This window comes from Sceloporus occidentalis, unplaced genomic scaffold, assembly GCF_023333645.1.
Source record: "Sceloporus occidentalis isolate IW3139 unplaced genomic scaffold, rSceOcc1.0.p SCAF_3, whole genome shotgun sequence".
Classification (NCBI taxonomy): domain Eukaryota; kingdom Metazoa; phylum Chordata; class Lepidosauria; order Squamata; family Phrynosomatidae; genus Sceloporus; species Sceloporus occidentalis.
The window spans coordinates 212,938,625-212,958,596 of record NW_028316983.1 but is presented as its reverse complement, the minus strand read 5'-3'; positions in this window follow the sequence as shown (position 1 = coordinate 212,958,596).

Below are 19,972 nucleotides of genomic sequence, written 5' to 3'. Positions count from 1 at the left end.
GTTGCTGTCATCCCAACTTGGACTTTGGAGCCACACTTTGGCTTCTGGAAATTTGCCAGCTCTGCTCCAAGGGTCTGATTTAACCCCAGGACTCGTTTGAGTTGCTGACAGTGGTTGTTGGACCCCAGCAGTTGCGCTGACATGTTTAGCCTGAAGAAGATATTATTAAGAGGTAATATAATAGCCCCGTTTAAGTATTTGAATGGGTGTCATATTGAGGATGGAACAAGCTTGTTTTCTGCTGTTCCAGAGACTAGGATCCAGAACAATGGATGCAAGCTACAGGAAAAGAGATTCTATCTCAACATTAGGAAGAACTTCCTGGCTGTAAGAGCTGTTCAGCAATGTAATTGTCTCTTCCAACGCTATCATTCTATGATTCTTTGATTCATACAAAACATCAGTTTATATATGTGTGTGTGTGTGTGTGTGTGTGTGTGTGTGTGTGTGTGTATATATACATTTAAAAACAAGTGCTTAATTGTTTTACAGTTATAACCATTTGAAATTCCATTTAAAACCATTTAAAACTAAATCTACAAAAATCTATAAAAATAAATAAATAAACAAAACATTCCACCATTAAATGTTCATCACAGTCAGTTCCTGAAAAACTGACAGAACAGGAGAGTTTTTTACTGACAGGTGGAAGGAGAGCAAGGAGGGAGTCATCCTGGACTCTGTAGAGAGGGAGTTGCGAAGTATGGCAGCAGCCACAGAGAAGATTTTCAAAAGGCTTTGAATTTATTTATTTCTTTAAAAGAAAAGTCAATATGCAAAGTAAACATTTTGCATTTCACTGAATTTCAGATGAATGCAAAATTTATTTTAGATCTCAAACTCTTATGCTAGTCCAGTTTTGAGAGACGACTGCCATTCAATGCATTACAAGCTTCAAGCTGCAATCGTAACCATTGTTATGTGACAACATTATCAAGATTTTTGGGGAACTGGATACAGAAAAAAGTACAGACTTTTATTCAAATTTTAAGGTTTAATATTTTGTTTTACGTTGCAGTTTAATTTGCATGATAGCATGTTATTATCTTGATATTAGAACATAATACCCATAACTTCCCAATGAAGGCAACATTGTTCTTGTGATGTTATTAAATCTCCCGTAAACTTTCACTGTCATCATGGCAATGTTTTTGAGCAGGCTTGAAATAATTACTCCATCAGCCTGACACATAGCATTCCCTCCATGTGTCTGAACTAACACTGAGTGAATGAAGCATCAGAGCTGCCCGAAGTACTATGACTTTGGTTAGCCAACAATTTTTTTTCCAATCAGTCTACTTTGATATTGACTTTTGAGTTCTGATGGCAATTCCTTAGCTGCTATTTCATGTTCATTCACATCTGGCTTTTTAAATCTTTTCTGCCTAAATAGGAAACATGAGCTGTTGATGAATCGCTTGCAACAAAATTGTTGCAAATAGTTCTTTGGACTCAGGAGCTGTTTACTATACTGAATTTTTATAAGAGGAGTCAACCTTGCAGACTAGTTTCATACACTAAATGAAAAAAGATATTATTGAGGCCTGTCAATGTCAGTTCTGCTAGGAAAATAGGCAAAATATGAAGGCTGGGTTTCTAGGATTCATGAGTTCATATTTCCTCATACAAAGTATCTACATTCAAAAGGATTCTACTTAAAATCCAGATCTCACCTGGGGGTTCTTTCTACAGTTGGAAAGAATGTTATAAAATATTTGAAAATGATTCAAAAACATATTTCTTGTGTGTCAGGAAATGTTAATGAGAATAATTCTGGGCTCACAAGACTCTTCACCAATTTGCATTTATTCTGTGAAAAATTCACATATTTCCTATGCAGAAATTTCTGCACACAAACAAAATGCCACATGCAAATTTTGGACAGAAGATGTCCCCAACTACAGCATTTTATGTGTGTGAAACAGCATTTTCTGCACAGAAAATGCTATTTCCTCCATTAAAAGTAGCATGTGCAGATTTTGCCAGAATAAGTCCCAGACTACAGATGGTCTTTTAAAACTGCACAGTTTGCAAAGACTTTGTTTGTACTGGGAAGAACATTGCTAAAACTAATTCTTGCTTCCTTCAAGAACAAAATTAGAAAAGAATTACATCCTTACCTCTTGGTGAGGCCAATGCAATCTTCTTCCTCTTTGCTGATGGAAATAATCTAAGTGGTGATTACTAAATTCTCAGGGCACAAAAAGTATTTCCAAACCACTTACTCCTTTTTCTATTACTCTTTCGATTCACTCAATAACCTCTCTGGTTTATTCTTTTTCATCCCTTAATTCTATGCATTCACTGTCTTTCTCCACACAACTGCTTCTACTTGTTCCCTTGTACCTCCCTCCCCAGCATCTTCTCATCCCAACATGAAATTCAGATTAAATCATTACCACCTGCCTTTTACTTGTTTCTATGGCTACTCCAACACTGCAAAATTAATGCAGCTTGATACCACATTAACTGTCATGGCTCAGTGATATTGAATCCTGGGGTTTGTAGATTGTTTTGGCACCAGAGCTCTCTGACAGAAGGTTAAATATCTCACAAAACTGCAAATTCCAGAATTCCATAGTACTGAACCATGGTAGATAAAGCAGTGTCAAACTGCATTAATTCTGCAGTGTAGATGCAGCCTGTCAACCAAGATCATCTGCTTGATGTCTAGGAGAGAGAGATAATTCCCTCACAGTTCTTCTCACTTAAGAACAAGGATAGACTTGCAGGAAGAAAGAGAAAGTGTGACTAAGGGCCACTTAGAAATTTACCAGTGATCTTCTGTTCCACTAGGTATATAATAATGTCAAGTTCTATGCCAGCCTTGTTTCCCAGAATCCCTTTCTTATAGACTGGACACTATTTTCATTATATAATTTGTCAAATTCGGGCACAATATGAAGTGGGCTGATAGCAAGTTTCAATATGAAGTGTTAATAATACACTTGTTAAGAAATAAAACATTTATAAGGTTAAAACAGCCTGCTCTAGGTGAGAATATGGTTTGTTAGGGAATTTAGCCAGATTGATTATAAAATAAGATACCAAAACTATGAACAATAAACAAGGAAGAACCCAGTAATACACACAGAGAGAAATAGATAGCTGGCCAGGTGTAATTCAGCCTTGCAATTATCTGAGTCATGTTTAAAAGAAGATAGCCAGATTTACAGAACCCTTTAAAATCTACATCGGATTGATGAATTATCCTGGCAGAAAACCAGATAATAGTTCCAGTAAGTGGAAAGGCTAATGAGCAGGTAAAGAGGGCTAGACCCAGTATAAAGGTGAACTCCAAAGATCAAGCAACCTCACAATGGCTACACACAGTTGTTTCCAACAGCTGCCTACTGTGCTGCATTGCAGTGTTCAGGATCTCAATTCTGCTTCAGTGTTCTTGACAGTGTTATTTTTCCATTATTCTCTTCCTTGATAAATTGATTGAAAAAGAGGGATAGGGCTGTGGAAAGAGATTCTGTACAATAGTATTTATTAGTCCCTGGTGTGCAGTGAATGTCCAAAAACCACACAGCAGGACCTTGTGCCCCAACCTGATTCAAACCTAGTACTGAGTTTGGATTAATATTTCCAATGTTCAGTGCTCCATTACTAAGTAGAAGCAGTTCTGTGAGTTTCCCTGCTACTCAAGACAAGGGAAGCCTGACACCTAAGTCAATAATAGTGACACCTAAGTCATTAATTTGGATGTCAAATGTCCTGGAAATTAGCTCCTGCTGATTCTTCTCAACTAGAGTAGACCTACTGAATCCGTTGCTGAATTATGAGTAATAAAAAGGTCAGTCCCATTGATTCAATGAGTCTGCTATACTTGGGACTACCAAGGCTTATACATCCTGGGGAACCTTATGCCTACAATGTTACTGGCCATTATTAAATGGTCTAGGGCAGGGGTAGGCAACCTGCAGCCCGCGGGCCGGATGCAGCCCGGCAAGGCCTTGGGACCGGCCCCAGCCCGGTTCTGCCGCCAATTGCCGCCGGGGCCTTTGGCCTCTCGCACGAGGGGCATGGTGGGGCAATTGTCTATAGAAGCCTCAGAAACATGCATTTATCTTAACATTTTTTTAAAAAATCAGCAAATTTTTTCGTGTGTCCTCCATTTTTTTTTAAAAAGTGCCCTCCATTTGAAAATTTTGTCTTACATTTGTCCTGGTTTATTTATTTATTTAATTTTTTAAAAATTATTTACTTATTTATTTTTTGGTTTCAGCCCCCCAGTTGTCTGAGGGACAGCAACCCAGCCCCCGGCTCAAAAAGGTTGCCTACCCTTGGTCTAGGGGTTCTTTGACAGGTTTCACCTGAGCTATTATCCTACTGTGTGTTGAATCTATTTTACACTCTTACTGAAGGTGATACTAATAGGTTGTGTTTGTAAACTAATGAATGGATTGTTGGACAAGCCTGCAGCCCTTGCCTGTTAACCTGCCCTGAGTTAATGAGTTAACCAATGGGAAGATGAGCATGAAAGCTAAGCAGAATTAATTGATTACTATGTCACAGAGTATAGGTTAACTTTTGCAGTGCAGTAGATTTACTCTGACACTACAAATGAAAAGGGAGAGAGAACCAGATAAAGCAACTTCAAAGCCATCAGTTTACAGCAGAAAGCTATTGAGAACAAAGCATGCTATTAAAGCTATAAAGAGAAAGTTATTGAATTGGTTACTGGTTCCAAAAGTATGAGAGAATGGAGAGAACAGTAGGGTTTTTTTCCACTCTAATTGTACTTCAGGTTGGATAGTGAACGCAGGTATGTAAAGTGCTAGGACACAGTTTGAAGCTGTACAATAACCTGCAAGGGCTGGAGAAGTGAAAGCAGAATGAGGAATTTAGTCCGTAGGACACTATAAAAGCATCAGGTGTACTTATATAGAGAGAAAGATACTGGAAAATGGCATTTTACTTGATCTCAAAAAGAATATATCCTGGAATTTATAGGAAGAAATGAAAATCAAAGGTGAAAGAAGCATCAGAATATGACAGATCTTCTAAACAGTGGAAAGTGAACTAATTTAAAAAGCTGTTGTTTTTATTCTCATGCTTCTGCTGTTGTTGATGAAGATCAGGATGAGGATCATGATCACAACATATTTATTATGGGTTTGCACTGAATTCAAGTGAATCCCATATCCCAAGGCAAATTTGACAATTCCACAAGAGAGCACAGCAAATAGCTGAAACCAGAGAGGAAAGAATCCCTTGGAAGACACTAGTGAGAGCTGGTCACATTTTAAAGTAGATCTCCTCTGGGCTTTAGTCCGAACTTTAAAGGAGCTACCCAAATTGTCCAACCATTTCCCTAAAATTGGCTTAGAACATTGGATAGTTCCTTTGCAGTCCAAATTAAACCTGGAGTAGTATCTTTCTCTATAGAAAAGTACACCTGGAGAGAACTACTGCCAGAAACCCTGGAACAGATTGCTACAGTTCACTAAGCTAGTTTTCCTAATAATCAAAGAACACTTTTTTCATAAGTATTCTTAATGAAGTGTCATCCACACACTCCATCAAGGGTGAAGCAGGCAAAGTTTGCAAGTTCTTACTGCATTTTACAATAAGAATTTTAAATTTCTGGTTTCCCAGTCTAAATCCTGGACATGGACTTAAATTATTCTGTATATCTCATGATGAACAGTGACTTCAAAAGCTTGTTATGACTTTTGAGACCCCACCATGAAATAAAGAGACCAGACATGTAAACTGGATGCATAAAAATGGGCCATTTATTATACCTGAAGCTTATTTAACAAGAACTATTGACTTTAACTCTTGATTAAGGACCCTGGCCTCAATTCATGGGGTGCCTTAAAGTGGCAAGCCACTTTGTTTGGGTGTGGACTAAAGCTAGTTACTCTGTATCATTTTATTCAAAGCTTGGAAGTAATATTCTTGAATTACAGCTCCCAGAATCCCCGTGCCAACACAACCAATGCCCATTCTGGCCTGGGAATTTGCATATTGTGGTCCCCAAAGTAAACTGTTTCAAGGTGAATCTACATAGCTATTCTTTCTCAAGTTTCCTATAGAAGGCAAATTATATTCAGAAAGAAAGTGTAGCCTGAATTAAATGCTAAAGATACAGAAGACTGCAATGCTTTGCTTACTAATCTTATTCTCCTTTCTCCCTCACGGGAAGGTATCAAGATCAATATTTTAGAGGGAGGAATATATAAAGCAAGAACAGATACACACACTACAGAAAGGCAGATACTGTCTGTAGGCCAGCACTGAGTGAAATAAAAGACTATAATCTTTAGTTTCATTAAACATTTCATCCAATCAAGTGAGAGATGGTAATGAGCAATAACATCTTTTTAAACTGGGCCTGATACAACATGCTTGCTCTGTTTACTCATTCATGGGGTTGTAAGAAGAGCAAGTGCAATGATGGAAGCCAAAGAGAAACATGGGTATTGAACTCCATTCACTTTTTGTACATACTCTTGTAAACACAAAAAGATGTGCTGCCTCATATAAAATCACTGTTTTGGAACAATGAATTCCAAATTACAGAACCTTTAACTATCATCACCAGTACAAATCATGACTAGCAGCACATAGCATTGAAGGACAATTGAAAGGAAACTCGAGTTATAGATTTCCCAAGTTTTAGGGTATGTGTAAATAAGAGAACATTTACAAGCACTGGCGTGGACCATACTGTGGGGTTATTTCCCCCTTTGAGTGGAAGTAGAAACCACAATTATGAATTATCTCAATTTCCCCTTACCCCCTTTCTCCTGCATCTCCTTGTGCTTGCCTAAATCTCCTCCTGGGGTCCGGAAGACTCTTGACCAGGGTGTGTTATGGTAGAGAGAGCACCAAATCATAAAGGAAGCTGGAGGAAAGCATCCCATCCCTTAAATAATAATAATAATAATAATAATAATAATAATAATAATAATAATACAGTTTATTTCTATTTCCCGCCTCTCCCAGTGGATCAAAATGGGATTACAAGCATAAAATCATAGCAACATCTAGATAAATGAAAGGAGGAACATCTTGACCAAATAGCTGTTTTCAGGTAGTTCTAATAAATAAGGCAGTTGTATCTGGAAGGAACAGATTAATCTCTGCCAGAAGATAAGTGTGGAATCACCAAGAAAATTGTATCTTAGATATTAAGACAAAAGAGCCAGTGTACTGTAGTGGTTTGAGCATTGGACTACAACTCTTGAGACCAGGTTTGATTCTTTGTTGGCCGTGGAAACCAACTGGGTGACCTTGGCCAAGTCATACTCTCACAGCCCCAGGAAACCCCATGATGGGCTTGCCTTAGGGTCACCATAATATTGGAAATGACTTTAAAGCACACAGCAACAACAGTTATAAGGCAGATACTTATACATTAATGAAGAACAGGAGGAGTGTCATCAAAAGAGGACACAGATTTGACTATAATTGCCATGTTTCATTATATGGAGAGAGACACATTTAGAACACAGTACTTCTCACCACAGGACCATATAATAATAATAATAATGATAATGATAGTAATAATAATAATAATAGGATTTATTGATATGCCACCCAATCACTGGGAATCCAGGTGGCATATAAATAAATAAATATGACCTGTGTACCTGGTCAATTTATAATCCTGATGCTGTCTTCAAATAGAGGATCATCTTCTGCATAGTAGAAGTACATGGCTTCCCTGGAAGAAACAGAAAAATAATAATGATTAAATATGACAATATTTAGTGTTACTGAAACTTCTAAAAATTACAAATGCTGTGTATTAACTATTGCAAAATAAACTGTTACCTTATGTTTTATTGAATCATTTCCTGTATTGCTATGTCCTCCCTCCAGTCCATCTCCCCTGATCCAGGCCTCGGAGGTAGAGAAGAACTGTTGGCCCTCATCCCCTTCCCCTTCTCCTTTTGTGTAGTGTCTTTTTAGATTGTAAGCCTTAGGGCAGGGAACCGTCCAATTAAAAAGATTGTATGTACAGCGCTGTGTAAATTTACAGCACTTTATAAATAAAGGTTAAAAATAATAATAATAATGTTTGTTTTAAACCACTTTTAAGATGCTTTGGATTCCATGCTGGGAGAAAAGCAGTATATAAGTTAAATAAAGCATTCAATAAATAGATGTTGTTTGTCTCTAACCTATATTAACACTAGTGATTCATTGGGTCATGCTGTCTGGGACTGAGAGAAGCTGCTGCCAGTATCTGGTGGGTGTCATATCACCAACCACTGTAACAAGGATGACACCAAAAACTACAACCCAGAAACAGTTTTTCTTCTTCAAAAGGTGTAGATGACAAGAAAAGGTTCCTCTCATGCAAGTAAAACCAGGTTTCATATTTCATCGATGAAGCTAAATTTGCCTCATAATCTGATAATAGTCATAGCATTGTCAACCTGACATATACAGTGCTCCCTCCCCACACACACACATTTGCAGCTTTGACTTTTGTGGACTTGATTATGCATAAATTTGATTAATATGTTATCTCTAGAAACCTCTAGGTTATCCAGTGCCACTCTATGGTCAATGTGCACCAGAAATCAACCTGAAGGGCCTAGAGATTCTTAGAGATCACACTTTTCTGGGCATTTTAGGTCCTCCAGCACAATTCTGTGGTTAACTTCCAGTGGATGTTGACCATAAAGTTGATCTGGAGGACCTAGGGATTCCTACAGATGTGTTCCCTCTGGTTTAAAAAAAGGGGGAGGGGGTTAATTTATGCTTTTTCCCACTATCATGGGAGTCCTGCACCTTTATTCTCAGCAAATGTAGCAGGCCCACCGTACAGCCCTCCCCCTCTTTCTGTGTACAATGTTATTCTTAAAGCCATTATTTTAAAAACTGAAACTGATCTGTTCTTGCTCAGTGGATAATTAAAATTGATAGCTGATAGAGAAAATTTTGTCTATTTGCAAAAGGTCAGATTCTTCTTCAGTGTCAATGTGAATGAACCAAGCATGTATTTTCTGTTTAGATATTAGCATATGGTTACTGTCAAATTTAAGAAAAATTACTGGTGTTACTTTAGTAAGAGTATTTTAAAAAAAACTTGCCAGGCTTTTCTTGCTGTCAGCACACTACAGAATGCTCAGCCCTTGCATAAAAGAGCAATACTGATTTGGATAGGATTTTAATGCATCAACCCTGTTGCTGCTCCATACAGCCAGAATCTGTTCTTAACCCCTTCCTATATTGAATATTTAGTCTTGAAGCCATTCTAGCCTGCAATGTAAAAGGACTGAAGACCTACAACATGGATATTAACTGCAGCCAAATGGATCTTGCTCCTTTTCTGTAACTGCAGACTGGCAGAATTGTAATTACATCTTTTCAAAAATCCACTAGAACTGTGTGCACTTGAACTCTGAAATTCGTCATGAAATCTGTGAGCAGAGAAGTGCAGGAAGGGAAGACCATTTCCCTGAATTTATCCTGGGAAAGGAATGGTTCTTCAGTAATTTCACAGAGAACACCATTAGCAACAGCAGTTGTATAATTTATTTTGTTACTAAAGATATATTGTTTTTTGTGGGTTTTTCATGTTCTAGTGGCCATGTTCTAGAAGATTTTCTTCCTGATGTTTCGCCAGCATCTGTGGCTGACATCTTCAAATTTTTTTGGGAAGCCCCATTACTTCCTATAGGGCTTCAGCATACTCTGATTTCCCCTTTCGTGGAGGGAATCCAGAATGGATCCCTGCATAAGGGGAGGGTGCACTGTATATCATCCTAGAAACCATGTGGCTAGTTTATCACCAAGGCTTGTGTGTGTGTGTACATTTAATAATTCTGTCTTTAACAATGGGTTCCAGAAAAGGTGTACATTTAAGCAATTTTCAGAGACAAATAAGGGAAGAATAGCAAACTGTCTCTTTACAAGAGAGTGGTTTTGCCCCAAAGTTATTCCAAATTATTTTTGAAATATTATCCTTAATTTCTTTACTGGCATTTGTACTTTATTATTAATTTGTCATGGATGTTTATAAAGTGCCAAGTTCAGATTAAATTGAAAGGCATGATATAAATCCATGGGAGGTTCAGCTGGCCCCCTCTCTTTCCGCTAGCAAACAAATATAGGCATGTTACAGACCGCCTAAAAGCGGCGGTCTGCCGGTGCTGCTGGTTGCTCCGCGAGGGAGCCGCCGCCACAGCCAAACCGTGCAGCTCCCGCGTGGAGCAAAAAAGCCCCAAAATGGCGCTTCTTCCTGCAGCACGGTTATGATGCCACGAGGCACCAATGGCGCACTCGCGACATCATAAGTGCCGCATGACGTGCGGACGCTATGCATCCCAAACATAATAATGGCAGCGCCTGTGTGTATAGGGCACTGCCATTATTACACCCCCGTCACGTGCTAGGGGTGAGGCTGGTGTGGACGCTAGGTCCCTGGCCAACCCCTAGCACATGATGGGGGCGCCTCAAGAGCCCATCTGTAACAGGCCATAGTTTTATTCAGGTACGCCTTTGGGATATTAGCTCATGAGGACAAAGAATGTCTTAAAGTGTTGTGCTTTGGCTTTTTCTCCTTATTATGTTTTAAATGTATTTTAAATAGCTTTAACTATGTGCTTTTAAGAGGCCAGCCTTACTATGTTTAAGTCTCTTAGACCTAAGATGTTGTTTTTGTTGCTATAGTGATTCTAATCAAAGGGCTTTCAGATTTGTTCAGAAGTGTTTTTGCATCCTTCTGAGGCTGAGAGTATGTGACTTGCCTAAGGTCCCTTACTGGGCTTCCACTGCTGAGTGGAGGTTTGGACCCTGATGTCCATTGCATAGTCCAAAGCTCAAACCACTATAGCACACTGGGTCTAGACTGGCAGCTAAATCCTTGGCTCTTTATCTTCCTAATGTTTACATTCAGAGCAGCTAGGCTGTTTTAACTTCTCATTTCCTATAGCCCTTCAAAGCTGCAATGAGCTTGCCAATGAGTTCCTAAGATAAATCATACCTCTAGCTTTCCAGTCACAGCGACTACTTAACCTGTGGCTCTGTTTAGCCATTTATCTACTTCTTTCTCTTGCTTATCCTTCAGTGTTGACCTCAGAATTTGCTATACTTGTGAGGAAAATGATGCACTCAAGTCCAGTTCTAAAATAACAGCTTTCTATTGCAATCAGCTTCACTCATAATTTTAGGTTATTCTTCTGATTTCAAAGATAAGACAGTGCATGCTGCTCTGCTGTTTTCTTCAGCAAACTCCTCTTATTTCATTGTGGTTAGCTATAATTTCCAGGGAAAAATTCTTGTGAATATTAACCCCTTTCTAGATTGTTAACACTTATTTCTATCTCTGTATTTCTTTCTGGGTATCCTGTTCAAATGCTAAATTCTTCTGACAGTCCTATGGTATTCCCTTTTGTTCTTTTTTGTACTATCATGCTAGATTGCTTGGTTTACAGCAATAGAAACATTACAATTGTTTCCTGTTTATCATTTTAAAACAACAGCAACAACAACAACAAATGGAGTTCTACATTTTTATTTCCTTAGATACCTTTTTCTTTCCACTCTTATAGCTGGCAGATATTCTGTCTTGGGGACTTGCTTACATTAGACTGCACCTGTGGGTTTTGTACTCTGCTAGCATGCTCCACTAGCACAGTCATATATCTACCTCATAAATCATCCACCTCCGTTTCAAGTGCTTCTGTTTTGCCATATTTAGCTTTGTCTGCAGAAGAGAAAAACATTCATCAGATGAAAGGCCAAACTACACAAGACATGCATACCTTCCAACATTTCACAAGTAAAAACTGGGACACATATGGCCAAGCAACATCAGATTATGGTCAAAAGGGTGTGGCCAGGCAACAAGAAGAAGAAAAATTAATATTTTTGTGGTTTTTTCAACAGAGAATCCTTGGAATATGCACACTGAGGTCCAGGAAGACTAGGTGGGGAAAAGAGATCAGTCTGTTTATATCCATGTACCTAGGAGTCAGTCCCACTTAATTCACTGGAGCATTTTAAAGGACAGTAAACCTAAATGTTAGGGCAATCTGAATAATCCTTTTGTTGTTTGTTTGTTTGTTTTTTGGCACAGTATTATACATGTCAAAAGTTCTCAACCTCTTGAGAAAATTGCCAGCTTTCTTCTTATTTCTTTCATATTCTTAAATTAGTGCCCTGTTGTTCAGAGGCAGAGGATCTTAATTAAGTATTTAGTTTCCATCTGGTCACTGACACCTTTTGGATTTGCCTGAGGGTAGCTGAAGATTCACTCTGTCTGTGATAGTGACAACAAACATGTTGCTGTAAGTACTGGGCAAAACTAAAAAGGTCATATTTAATATCACTAGCAGCATGCCTCAAGGACTATATGGTTTCCTAGACCGTAGAAAGCACAAGGGTCTGTGATTTAGGAAGGAACAGATATGCTGATTTTCTGCCAAGATTCTTCTATCTTTTCTTTACCAGCAGATCTCTCTTCAACTCGCTACCCTCTACCATCTAGTCCAAACCAATATCTCAACCTTCAACTGTATACAGAATTCAATAAGACCCCCAGAGCAAGAAGCAAGAGTTTGTAGGGTTTGAAAAGCAATCGTTGTCAATAGTGTATGCATGTGTCTACATCTGTACATCTGGTGGAGGGAGTGTATCTTGTTAAACAGGATTGGAGTTTTCATTATGGAGCATTGGCTGCCATTGTTGAAGTTAGCAACCTTTACCTGCCTAAACTCACTGGTTTGTAATATTGCATGTCACTCTCTAGGATTTTAGGCATAGCATGTTTATGGTAACAACCACATCTTGTTAAGAAGGGATTGTATGGACCTAAACAGGCTGCTGGGGCCTTGCATCAGAATCTAGCTAAAATGCTGATGTAACAAGGCTTTAACCAAAGTGAAACAGCAATGTCTAAATACCAGAATCAAAGATGGTCATTCAACCTTTATTCTGACATTTTGATTTGATTATAGCCATTCAGAAAGATAAAGATTACACAGTAACTGGACATTGCCTGAACAAGGGAGTTATGCTGAAAGAATTAGGAGATGCTACATACTATCTAGGCATACAGACTGAAAGAGGAACAGATAGGTTTTGTCTTCCTCGCAAAACAAAGTTCCCACACACTCTCTTCCTACATCACATAGCTTTTCTTTGTTCTCTGGGGTCTCATTTACTCCCACCTCTAGGGTTGCCATAAGTGAGGACCTCCAAACCGGGACAAATGTAGGACAAATGCAGGACAACATTTTCAAATGTAGGACACATTTTTTAAAATGGAGGACACGCCAAAAAAATTGAGGCTTTTTTAGAAATGTTAATATAAATGCATGTTTCTTAGGCATGATCAAAATGGAGGACATTTTGACATTATTCGTAGACAGATCACGGAAATGTACTTGCCTTTCTGGCCACCCCCCTCTCCCCATTCCAAACAGCACATTTGAGCATTGAACATGGCTTGTGAGACTCTGTAGGCAAGAGGTGCACCATGTTAAGAACTGCATTAAGCACACTAAGGCTGCTGCCACATTGCTTTCACTCTCATCATTCCATCCTATGGAATCCTGGGATTTGTAGTTTGTTGTGGTGCCAAGGCTGGGCTTTGAAATCTCAGGCATAAGAGAGGCAAAAGGCTTGGGCTGCATCTACACTGGAGAAATAATCTGGTTTGAGACCACTTTAACTGTCTTGCCTGAATGCTATGGAATTCTGGGAATGGTGGTTTGTTCCAGCACCACAGCAGAATGGCAGTTAACCCCTGGAAAGCTCTCTGACCAAGGTGACCAATGCCCTCACCCCAAAATGTAGGACACCCAAGCAAAAAAATGTAGGACATGGCCAAAAATAAAAGCTAAAAACACCCATGTAATTATAAATCCATGCTTCTTAGCCATGATCCAAATGGAGGACATTTTGAAATTTGACAGAAGAGGACATGTCCTGGAAAAGGAGGAGGATGCCTGGTCACCTTGTCTCTGGTCCAAAATACACTGCAGAAATAAAACATAGCTGGACTGAAATGCCCAGAGTTCCACACTGAGGAAATAATCCAGTTCGAGAGTGAATTAACTGTCCTGGGTTAGTGCTGGGGAATGCTGGGAATTGTAGTACATTGTGGCCCCAGAGCTATCTCTGACAGGGAGTCCCATAACCCTCCAAACATAGTTGAACTGCAGTGCCCAGAATTCCTCCCCAGGTGCATCCACACTGAGGAAATGGTCCAGTTTGAGACTGCTCAGTGCTGGGGAATCCTGGGAATTGTAGTCCATCCATCCATCCATCAACCTTTATTAGGCATCTCAATAGTCAATATACAACAAAGAATACAATACAAAATTAAACTAAAATAGTTTGCATGAGTACTTTAAAAATTTATCATCCTTAAAATCATCTAACACTAAACTCTAACCATTATTTAATTTGTGCCAGATTTTTGTTGCCTCCATTAGAAAATTGGCCATCAATCGTGTAATCTGTACATTACAATCCTCCAATAAATGTACTAGAGTTATATCGGTTAAACAGTAGTTCATTTCCATTAGTTTCTTTAGCAATTTCTCTCTCGGTTTTTGATACAACGGGCAAAGAAATATGATATGTTGGAGAGTATCTGGAGATAGTTCACATATACATATTCGATTTGCAGTCTATTGTGGCCTCAGAGCCATCACTGACAGAGAAGTCTCAATGTCTCCCAAACACTAGCATTCCCAGGATTCCCTAGCATTGAGTTAAAGCAGTCTCAAAGTGGGTTATTATTCCTGCAGTGTGTGTGAGAGATATAAAAGCTAGGGACTGGATTCATTTGGAGGATCTCTGTGTCCAAAACACACTGCTTGGACTGCCAGGGCTCAGTGCTATGGAATCCTGGGAATTGTAGTTTATTGTGGCACCAGAGCTCTCTGACAGAGAAGGCTAAATGCCTCACAGGCACCAGAATTCCAGGGCATTGAGCTTTGGCAGTTAAAGGGGTCTCAAAGTGCAGGGGGGGGGGGGGGGAGAGAGAAAAGCCAAGGAGTGTGAATGAGAAGCTCACCTCGGCTGGAGGAGGAGGAGGAGGAGGAGGGAGGGAGCCAAGGGAAGTGGCCAGGACCATCAGCCTCCTCTCTTCCACCGAAGACTGCTGGCAAGAAGCTCTGCCCCCCTGCCTCCTCTGTGGACCATTCAGCTTCCTTTTGTCAAAAGAGCTCTGGTGCCACAAGAAACTAAAATTCCCAGAATCCCATAGCACTGAGCCATGGATGTTTAAGGGGGGGTCAAACTATTTCTGCAGCCTTTGCTACCCCAAAGCCTTCTACTATTTACCAGCAACTTGCAAGGCAAAATCTCTTCCTTCACCAAGCCATTGAAAACCAACCCAAATAGAGGGCTGATTGCTTCTTTCCCATTGGTCAGCTTCGGGAGAAATTTGCATATTACAAGTAAAGGTGTTTAGGGCCTCAAAAACGATCCTGTGATAAAGAATTACAAGAATACTGACGCGGTATACATTTAAAAGATGAGGCATTTAGACTCCCAGGGAAACAGGAACGATTGATGGCCTTTTTTTTTTTTCTCACTGTAACCTGGAAAGTAAGGCCTCTTGCTGGGTATATATACCAAGTGGGCTGGCAATAGCTCTGAGTGGCAGATGTCTTGAAGACCTGCTCTCTAGGCTAAGCCAGGCAGGGAGGCGGGGAGGGTGGCACACAGCCATGGGGAGGGCTGGAGCTGCCTCCAGGGCCTTGCTGGGGGGGGGGAGGTCCCGGGGGAGGGGCTAAACTGGGGCGGGACTGTGTGGCCCCGCCCCAAACTGGGAAATATGGCAACCCTACCCACCCCTCCTATCTCTCCCTGCCTGCCCTTCATGAAATATATGTCATAAGGGCTTTTCTGGGTGACTCTCCTCACAGTAACTCTCCTGATGCCATGAAGTACTCTTTCTTTTCTTACCTTTCTTCAAGAAGGCAAACTTGTGTTGATTTTGCACAGGTATTTGTGAGTCAAACAACTTTTATATACCTTACAAAGAAGACTAAGGTCCATAACACTGAAGAAATAATTCAGTTTGAGACAGCTTTAACTGGCCTGGCTCAATGCTATGGAATTCTGGGAACTGTAGTTTTGTGAGGCATTTAGCCTTCTCTGTTGGAGAGGTCTTGTGACACAATAAACTACAATTCCCAGGATTCCTTACCACTGAGCCAGGACAGTTAAAGCCATCTCAAACTGGATTATTTTTGCAATTTGTTTTGGAACTAAGTTTGGTTTCTTTCTCTGCTAGACCTTGTATGTGGGCTGGACTGGTCTGGTGAACAGTTCAGTTTCTGCCTAGCACATTATTTGCTCTGCTTGAGAGACTACAATCTCTCATATTTCCCAATAGTCATGAATCTGTAAGGTAAAATTTAGGAAATTATCACACTGTTTTTTTCACGATCTGGGCAAGGAGTGGGAACATGTGTTATCACACAGCTCTGTGCCCAGATCATTACCATCCCGTATCTGATCAGAACGTCTCCCATGCTAAGAATGGAAAAGAAGCATTTTTAGCTAAGGATGGGAGATGTACAGGGCACCAAGCTGTGCAATAAGACATGGTCCCAGACTGGCCTCAGCCCGTCCCCAGATCAGGAAAACACAGCCAGTGCAATAATCTTCTTACTGAGGCATATTTTTGCAGTGCCCCCTGTCTCAATTATTCTTATCCTGACATCCATGGACAAAAAGTCCCGTCCCCCCCTGCTTTCAATATTTTCAAATTTTATTCTGCCTTGGAGAAATTTAAAGTAAAAATATGTCATTTTTCAAGTGTTTGCTGTTATTTTTTCCAGACATGTCTATATATATAAAAAAAATGCAATAAAACTGAGAAACTGTGTGTTGTATATATTTATGTGTATTTTTCTGGGAGAGTATGTCCACAGCTTTCATTCAGATTTGCAAAGCTTTCCCCCAAAGTGATCCCACAAATATTGAAAACGACTGCTCTAGATGTGTAAGATGGAGGACATATTGCTCATGATCAGGAATATTCTGTTCTCCAAAGTATTTTCAAAACCATCTTATGTATGTCAGGAGCTGTCACAATTTGAAGTAATTTGAAATAATTCAATGAGAAGGAGAAATTTCCCAAGAATCTGAAAGAGAAGGATACTAGACCATTAATTCAGAAGTATTTTTGTGTGAATGCACACACACACTTTGTACAAGTATCAACATTTGCATCTGAGCATATGCAGTACAAACCAGCCCTCAGACATCTAAAATAAAATTTCAGCCCTTTAAAACCCCAGGAATATCTTTGATAGACACTTTAATTTCAATGGGTACTTTCCTGCTTGAGAAAGCATGCATCAATTTGTTGTTGCTTAGTGCCTTCAAGTCGTTTCCAACTTGTGATGATCCTATCATGCAGTTTGCTTGGCAAGATTTGTTCAGAGAAGGTTTGCCATTGCTTTCCCCTGAGACTGAGAGAGTGTGACCTGTGCAAGTTCATCCAGGGAGCTTCATGGCTTCATTGCCCAACACACAAACCTAATTTTTCAACCTTGAGATTGGAACTGAGTGAGGAAATGCCTTTGTCATACAAACTTTTAATTAACTAATAGATTCACAGACTACTTTTTGATAAGAACCTGACATAGCCAATAGAAGTTAAATATTATTTTTTAAAAAAATGAATTAAATAGAAACTATGAGTAAAAAAATGATTATGTCCCAGGCAAAAACCTCTATCGATAATAACACAATAAGCACAATACAGTACAGTATCCTGAAAGAATCCCAAGTAAGAATGGTTGTGACAAATAAATGCTGACAGATAAATGAAGGTCTTTTCATTCTAGATCATGTCTTGCTACCATCCACTGTCTGCTTCACTTATTTAAAGGATTATCAGCCATCACTCTTCTTTATTTTTTTGTATAGCCCAGCCACTGGATCATGTGATTTTTTCTCTCCCTCCATATACCAGAGACAAGATATATTTAGGAAACCTGGGTCCTTTGTGCATTTCACTAGAAATGTCTTTTTATGGTTACAAACTGAAGCTTTTATGTTTCATGTTCACAAGTAACAGTGAAACTGATAGTTGCAGATTCACAACAGCAAGATTCAATTAAAATACAACTAAACACATTTATCTGGTTTGAAATCCCAGTACTTGAGATCAGTGACCAAGTGCACTTAAACTATTTTTTTTTCATGACAAAAACCCAAACTTGTTTTCTATTTCCAAAAAAATACCTAAACTTTCTGTAAAGTGTTTAATAACAATTTTGAAATATAAAGTCATTTGAATAATATTGGTACTTGTAGGAAATTTAATAAAAAATTAAAATATTTTAAAAATAAAATAAATTGACCCTATATAGACCAGATTAATGCTACTGTCACTTTGGGTTCACCTCAAATGAATTTTTCCTAAAATGATAGCAGCAAGAACACTAAAATACAATTAAAACAAAGGCAGTGGCTGTAGAAAAGCATTCCAAGTCAACAGATAGTTTTAAGATTACCATTAAAGTCAAGACAAAGTGCAGGAGCACACTCAGCTTCTGAAAGTGATAAATATAGAACTATGGAGCCTATGCCTTCAGTAACTAAGGCAGGATACAGACGGGCAAAAAGGGGTGTGTTCATGACGTTATGAAGGTATAGCCTTCAGACGGCCCTTACCTGAATGCCGCCATGAACACGCCGCCCGCACGCCCCAAGCGGGAAGAAGCAGCATTAAAAAGGTGGTGCTTTTCCCCACTTCTTTTCTATATACTGCGCAGCTGCGCATCTCCGTCTATAAGCTGCTGCACCGGTACGCCAGAATTGTTACGCCGCTAATTTAAGTTGCCCATTTAAAAGCTCCGTGTCTGCTGCGTCGCATAATGAGTCGGGGTCCTGGAACATGCGCAGTTTGCACCGAGGCTCTAATTAGAGCATCAGATGCCATGCAGATGTGGAAGCTGCAGCACAGCTGCACTTTATTTTAATGCTCGTAACCCTAACTCTAACCCTAACCCTAGAGCAACATGTACGCATGTGCTGCTAGAATTGGGGAAAGTTTGGAATTTAAAGTGAACCCCTACACACATTCCTGTGCCATTTTCACCTAACAATAAAAAACCCTAAAACTTTAAATATTTACATATGTACAAGGGAGGTGATGGGGGATGGCAGGGGGACAGCGGTGGCAGCGGCGACAGCTGTGGCTGTGCATTGCAGATTCAGCAAGAGCGTGGGGACCAAAGGAGAGGAGGCATCCATGATGCTGGTGACACTACCAACGTGCAAGCGGACAAGGATGCCAACACCAGCTGATCACCAGCTGGCAGGAGACCACCATTGTTCTTGGGCAGGGCGAGGGAAAAAGTTTAAAGGGGCTTGGGTGCTTTAAATGTGCACATAGGCTTTCTGCCACCGGTGCTGAGCGCCGCAGCTGCGCAGCTGCACATCTGCCAGCCGGCAAAAGAAAAAAAAAAGCCCCTTTTTTGGCCGCCCGTGCAGAAGCTGCCTCTCTCTTTGCAGCATCCTCCGAGGCGGCGCTATGGAAACTGCAGGTCAGAAACGGCCCCAGGTGAGGCGTCTTCACTGCCCCCCATGTGGAAGCCCCATACACCTGAGCCACGCCCCCGGGGCGGGCGGTCTGGAGGCTCCGTATTCAGCAGAATACACCTCCAAGACGTCTTCCCCTGCCCGTCTGTACCCCGCCTAAAACATCTTTAGAACACCCTGAAATGGGAGGTAGGGGAATCTTAACCCACCCCAAGCCTAAGCTAGAAAAGACTGTCCACCAATAGTTGGGCAAAACTGGACCACAAAGACTCAGAACTTTATTGCACAGGCCCTAGAACGGGCCTGTCATGTTACAAAAGGGGGTGTGATGGGAACTGGATGGGTGAAGAACGCATCTTACCACGCAGGAGAATGCTGCCTCTGCCTCCATACATTCCCATCATGTGCCACATCCATCACAGAGGGTGCGATTTTTGAAAACTGTTCAAAAGCATTCTCAAAAATCTTCCCCTCTGGGACA